This window comes from Carcharhinus amblyrhynchos, chromosome 6, assembly GCF_965287045.1.
Source record: "Carcharhinus amblyrhynchos chromosome 6, sCarAmb.v2.hapA, whole genome shotgun sequence".
NCBI classification, from domain to species: domain Eukaryota; kingdom Metazoa; phylum Chordata; class Chondrichthyes; order Carcharhiniformes; family Carcharhinidae; genus Carcharhinus; species Carcharhinus amblyrhynchos.
This window is the reverse complement of record NC_137329.1, coordinates 120787287-120794845: the sequence shown is the minus strand read 5'-3', so window position 1 is coordinate 120794845 and position 7559 is coordinate 120787287.

The following is a 7559-nucleotide window of genomic DNA, read 5'->3' as shown; positions in this document are numbered from 1 at the left end:
AGCTGAACGACACCCAACCCAATTTTTAGTGAATATATCCATGTTTAAGACTAATACCTGCATTAGGAACTGGCTTCAATTTTAGATCAGAAATATATATTTGCGGTTACATTTACGGAATTGGCGTAAGGAATGAAGCAGGTGATACAAGTCATGTTGCCAGGAAGATGTGTAGCAGTTTAAGGTACACCAATGCAGAGCAGAGTATGGCTTATCAACAACAGAAATGGGTTCCCTGACAAAAAGAATGAAGTATGATGCTGGTTCGAGCTACAGCAAGGAAATTTGCTGTGAGGGAGAAATTGGTGCAAGAATGGAAGAAGAAGGAATCCGTCTTGAAGAAAATGTCCAAGACAAAATGTGCCAGGAGATCAGGAACCAGCTGTGGGCCTGATCTGAAAAGCTCATATCAAAAATCTTCAGAATGGTTTCACTATCAACAGAATCGCTATGTGTATACACATTGGGAGGAGATGGTCTGATATTATTATCGCTAGACTATTAATCCAGAAATTCAGCTAATGTTCTGGGGACCTGGATTCGAATCCCACCACAGCAGATGGCGGAATTAGAATTCAATAAAAAAAATCTGGAATTAAGAATGTACTAATGATTGTTAGTTGCTGGAAAATCCATCTGGTTCACTAATGTCCTTTAGGGAAGAAATCTGCTGTCCTTACCTAATCTGGCCTACATGTGACTCTAGAGCCGCATCATTGTGGCTGATTCTCAACTGCCTTCTGAAACGGCCTAGCAAGCCACTCAGTTCAAGGGCAACTAGGGAAGGGCAATAAATGCTGGCCCACCCAGCGATGCCCATATCCCATAAATGAATTTAAAAATATACATAGTTAAGTGAGCCAAATCAAACCTTGAGTCCAGCAGAGAGTTCAGAAGAACAGTGAGCTGGTCTAACTGCTTTATGGAATGGAACAGTCTGGTGCTCTGGCAGTAGACCAAGATCACTCGGTGATTACCAAGGGACCTCAATGCCAAAGTTTCCAGTGATTCATCATTGACATTTTTTGTATCCATTATGTCACATCGGCAAAATGGATGAAACACCCATGAATTTTGAAATGCCACCAACTGAATTACGGCATGAAAAGATTGTAAAACAAAGAACAAAGTACAAAGAAAATTACAGCACAGGAACAGGCCCTTCGGTTCTCCAAGCCTGCACCAACCATGTTGCCTGACAGAACTAAAATCCCCTACCCTTCTGGGGGCCATATCCGTCTATACCTATCCTATTCACATGTTTGTCAAGACGCCTCTTAAAAGTCACTATCGTTTCTGCTTCTACTACCTCTCCCAGCAGCGAGTTCCAGGCACCCACCACCCTCTGTGTAAAAAACTTGCCTCGTATATCTCCTTTAAAACTTGCCCCTTGCACCTTAAACCCCCTAATAATTGACTTTCCCATCCTGGGAAAAAGCTTCTGACTATCCACTCTGTCCATGCCCCTCATAATCTTGTAGACTTCTATCAGCTCATCCCTCAACCGCCATCATTCCAGTGAGAACAAACGAAGTTTCTCCAAGCTCTCTTCATAGCTAATGCCCTCCATGCTAGGCAACATCCTGGTAAATCTTTTCTGCACCCTCTTCAAAGCCTCCATATCCTTCTGGAAGTGTGGCAACCAGAATTGAACACTATATTCTAAGTGCAGCCTAACTAAGGTTCTATAAAGCTGCAACATAACTTGCCAATTTTTAAACTCAATGCACTGGCCGATGATGGCAAGCATGCCATATGCCTTCTTGACTGCCTTCTCTACCTGCATTGCCACTTTCAATAATCTGTACCTATACACCCAGATCCCTCTGCCTATCAGTACTATTAAGGGTTCTGCCATTTACTATATATTTCCTCCCTGTATTAGACCCTCCAAAATGCATTACTTCACATTTGTCCGGATTAAACTCCATCTGCCCACTCTCCAACTGATCTATATTTTGCTGTATCCTCTGATGGTTCTCATCGCTATCCACAAATCCACCAACCTTTGTGTCATTCACAAACGTACTAATCAAACCAGTTACATTTCCTGTACATCATTTATATATATTACAAATAGTTTCAGCAAAAGGCACAAGACATGGGAAGACAGGATTCAGCGTGGTGCCAGCCTGTGAGACCTGAAGATGATGTGAGAGTCTAAGTGAATCCAGATACATTCAATGAATTCTGTATCTGATGTTGAAGATGATGTGTTTTTAAACCATCACAATAGTGGTTCAAACTATCCTTGTAGAATAATTTCATTAAATCAAATGTGACATGTTGATTTAATTTGCATCAACAATATTATATTATGCACATAAAGCCCTAGCAGTGCAGAAGGGGGCTATTTGGCCCATCGAGTCTACACCGATTCTCTGACAGAGTATCTCACCCAGGCCCTATCCCTGTAACCCCACGTATTCACCTCGCTTTTCTCCCTAACCTACACATGTTGATCACTAAAGTACAATTTTGCATGTCTGGGCAGCACAGTAGCACAGTGCTTAGCACTGCTGCCTCATAGCACTAGGGACCCACATTTAATTCCGGCCTCAGATGACTGTGTGGAGTTTGTGCATTCTCCTCGCATCTGTGTGGATTTCCTCTGGGTTCTCCGGTTTCCTTCCACACTCCAAAGATGTGTGGGTTAGGTTGATTGGCCATGGTAAATTGACCAACAGGGTCAGGTGGATTAGCAGCATAAATACATCGGGTCACAGGGATAGAGGCTGGGTGGAATTGTTGTTGGTGTAGATTCGATGGGTCAATTGGCCTCCTTCTGCACTATAGGGGTTCTATGATTCTATTCTATGACCAATCCACTTAACTGACACATCTTTGGCCTGTGGGAGGAAGCTGGAGCATCCAGGGGAGAATGTATAAACTCCACACAGTCACCCAAAGCCGGAATTGAACTCGGGTCCCCGACACTGTGAAGCAGCAGTGTGCCACCATGCCATCCATTTGCAAAAGCCATCTGATAAAGTGCTGTAAACAGATTTGTGAATAATGTTACAGTTCACGGAATAGAAGGGACAGTAGTGGCATGGAGACAAAATTGGGTGAGTGACACGAAACATAGGGTGATGGTAAATGGATGTTTCTTGGGACCCTTGCTTTTCCTGATACCTATTAATGACCTAGACCTTGGTGTTTGGGGCACAATTTCAAAGTTTGTGGAGAGGAGGATAGTGTAAATTTTAAATTCAAAAGGACATGGACAATTTGATGGAATGGGCAAAACAGTAGCAGTTGAATTTCAATGTGGAGAAATGCGAATTGATTTGGTTTGGCAGGAAGAACTTGGGGAGACAGTGTGAAACATAGGGTACAACACTAAAGTAGGTACAGGGGCAGAGGGACCTGGCTGTATATGTGCATAAATCCACTGTGGCAAGACCGATTGAGAAAGCATACAACATCCTAAGCTTTATTAATGGAATTCAAGAGCAAGAAGGTTATACTGAAGACTTGTGCTGCAGAACTTGCTGTGTCCCTGGTTAAGCTGTTCCAGTACAGCTACAGCACTGACATCTACCCAACAATATCAAAGTCTGCCATATCCCATACCTGTAGTCCTCTTTATCAAGCCCTGTGTTCATTTTAAATGATCCACATGCTGTTTTACACAAAGACCTTGTACTTCATCAGAAGTGATGTTAGGGGTAAGTTTTTCACTCAGAGGGTGGTGAGTGAATGGAATCGGCTGCCGTCAGTGGTGGTGGAGGCGAACTCGCTGGGGTCTTTTAAAAGACTTCTGGATGAGTATATGGGGTTTAATGAGATTGAGGGTTATAGATAGGTCTGTAGGTTGGTAGATGATGATGTGATCGGCGCAACTTGTGGGCCGAAGGGCCTGTTTGTGCTGTAGTGTTCTATGTTCTATGTTCTACAAGGTGAGAAAGTGGCCCCATCCTCTCTGCAATTTTCCTGCACTCTGGTCAGTCCAGCACCAAAGTTCCTAGTCATAACTAAGTCATCAACCTGGTCCATTCTATCCCCTTTTCTCAAGTCATGGTTTTCTTTCTGAGAGGATTGCTTAGCCTCCACCGTCACCGACAAATCTGGAAATACCAAATCCAAGCGGGTTGGTAGGTGGTGTCCCATTAATAATTTACCCACTCATGCGGGTGCTATGTTTCCAGCCTTTTAATCCATCTAAACAGAGATTCAGAGAGATACCTGCCTCTGACTCCCATACAACAACCTCCAGAGAAAAAGCTATCTTCAAACCCCAAAACTACAGAGAAGGAGACCTATTTTCTGACAGGGCCCAATCTCCAATCTTCAGAGAGGGAAAGAGCTACTTCTTTCTGCTGCTCCCAAGCAGCAACTGAACTCTTCATATAAGCTTAATCCTTCCCAGTCACATGATTTTTCCTATTAATCAATTTAATCAAGCCCATCTCGAAAAACCCCAGGGGAAAACATTAAAATAACAACACTGTATTAGCCATGATTAAAACAAACATTCTAGCAGTTAGGACAATTATGCTGCTGCAGTAACAACAAGGGCTGCCAGTTTTCAATGAAATAGCACTGGTCAATAGAACTGACTATTAAAGCAAATCCTGCACAAGAAACATGACACAAATACATTTCTTAAATGCACAGTATTGTCACACAATGGTTTGGTTATATCAAAATGTATAAGTAGTGTTGATGACTGTAAAGCTTGCTTTACTTTAGTAAACACATCTTTTTGCGTCTTTCCTCATTTCCATCATTGATGTTTCTTCAGAAGGTTGTATATTTTGGCCAAAGTTGTAGACACATTTTGCAGGAATCTATCATACACAGGAGACTCTATGGAGAGGCCATATGAGAAACCCAGGAACAATCACTTTCCTCCTCATCTAATTGCACACTGTGATCTCCAATGACTGGCGTAGTTTTTCCTTGTCGCCAGTGTAGTAAGTTTGAAGGCGATTTGTTGTAGCTCCAGCAAGAAAAAGTTAATTAATTAACTAATATAACATATATTTACAAGATAAGGGGCTAACAAAACTAATACACAAGTCTTCTCTTCTCCTCCCAAGCTCCAACAAAGAATCCTCCCCATCCCAAGATGGGTGCCCTTGCTCCCGATTAGCTCAGCTTTCCACATGCCTTCCACATAGTGTCCAATCCAGTCATGTGGTCCACAAAGGCTCGGCCCCTTAAAGGGACCACCTTACCACACTATCAAAACTCTACCCTGAATAAATTCAAGAGCCTAGCCTTCTATCCTTTCTGGGGAAGAGAATTCCACAGAGTAACGATCCCGTGAAAGAAAAAGAAATGATCTCCTCTCCATTTTCAAAGGGAGACCTCTTATCCTTAAAACGTGTCCTGGAGTTCCAGTCTCCCCACAAGTGGAAAAATTCTCTCGGTACCGACTCTATTGATAAGCTGAAGTGGAGCAAACTCAGGGGTGTGTTGCATTTGAGTAGCAAGTTTTATGACATCCCAAACCTTTTTACAGCTAATTCTGTACTTAGTCCCTGTTGTAATAGGAAAGGCTGCAACCAATTTGCACTCAGCAAGTTCACCAATCCAGCTATGTGATAACAACGTGATAATCTGCTCTTTTTTATAATGTGGGCTAAGGGTTCAATGCAAGCTATCAGCACTCCCTCCGTTACAACATCAGAGGTTCAGCCTTAACTTAATTTCTGGAGTGGGACTCGATCTGACAACCTTCTGACTCGGAATACTCCTGGCAGAACCACAGTCATGGGCAGGAGTGCTACAGTTTGATGTCTAACTGCGCAGTCTGCAAGAGACCCTGTCCACAGGCATGTATCACTGCTCTGAGGGAAAGGTGAAAGGACAGCTAGATATCCGAAAGATTCAACCATCCTTTGGGAAGTGTGACACAGCTAATTAAAAAAAGAACACTTAAACAAATGAGCCCAGAAGTATCAGCAATCAGGGAGGCAGTTTTAAAATTGCAAGTCAGACACCAAGTGTTCCTTATGCTCCAAAAGGACCACAGCTCCTCCTCTGCATTCGTTATACCTGCGGGTACTATTCTGAAATGCTTTTTAACATGATGTGAGACTAGCAGCTGTTGTGCAATCAGATATGTTCACTAAAGGCATTGCTGCTCTCACTAAAGTGCAGGGAAGACACTCATTTTAAATTGTGAGAGAGGCTCAGATACAGAGAGCAATGAATCACATAGCAGACTACTACCAGCCATGAGTTAGTCCAGTACTCAGAATCTATGTCCAGTCTCCCCGCTGCGATTAACTCGATATTCAGGGAGGGTTTGGAGCACCCCTGCTGTTGACCGTTTAGATTGACGTGAGAAGAAATTTAAAGTCACATCTGAATGAAGGGGCCTGGAGGGAACAGAATCTTTTTTTCAGTGTTCCTTGTAGAAAGGGGAGGGGGAAACTGCTTCAAGCAAATTATCGAGAGCAGAAGCCTTTAAATTTGTCAACTTTTGCAAAAAGTATTTGGAAAGGAAATAATAAAATGTCACGACCGTTGCAGTGTCGGGAATATCTGTGAAATGATTGCCAATAGCAGTAAAATAAAAAAATTTAAGCCTAGGCAAATTCTAATGGCCTAATGCCCAAACAGTCCACTGCACAGATGGTTCACATCTCTCTCTCAACAACTGCAGGAAGCTCATCAACCAACTGTAAGTCATTTTATCATAATATTCAGAGTTGCCTCCCCCACCCCTTCGCCACCTCATCCCTATTCTTTCCCTCCTTGCCCCTCTCACCTTGATTCCCTCTCTTTTCCAGCCTGCTCATCTTGATTCCCTCTCCTCCTTATCCCTCTTAACTTGATTCCCTCTCCTTCCTCACCCCCTCACCTTGATTCCCTCTCCTGCCTATTGTCTCACTTTGATTCCCTCTCCTCTCTACCCCTCACCTTGATTCACACTCCTCCCCATCCCCTCACCTTGACTCCCTCTCCTCCCTATCCCCTCACCTCGATGCCCTCTCCTTCTTATCCCCTCACCTTGATTCCCTCTCCTCCCTACCGCCCTCCTTCTCCTCATCCTCATTGAATGAAACACAGTGAGTGAGAAAAGCAGTGGGGATTTACTTGCACATACTCCTGACTGTCCCCAAATAATGCAGGAATGATTAACCCATTCCTGCCTGAGCACTGAGTGAGTGGAGTGGAGGGGGTTCAATACAACGCTTAACAAAAAGCCAAAAGACTAAATAAAAAAAAAATCTGCCAGTCCTTAGCCTCCTGTAGTGGAAAGATCTGCTTTGAATTAATTGATGCAAAATGCTTTCTGCAATAAATTATTGCTTTTATTACTTACAGATTTTTTGCTCATTTGGAGTTGATTTTCATTTGATAACTTTTGTGTCTGCCTGCGAAAAGCAAGGAATTGGCTCGCTAGTTTATGATTAGTTTTTGCTTCTTTGTCTCTGTATGTTCAACAGAATACATGAAATGACTGCTAAATAACTTTTGCCTTTGCTTCAGGGAGAGGTGCCTGTAGCTGCATGCTGAATAAAGGAATGGAGCCATGAGAGCCAGGCGGACCCATACTCTGGTCTGTATTGTTTAAAAGTGAAAAGGAACAGCAGCCCAAA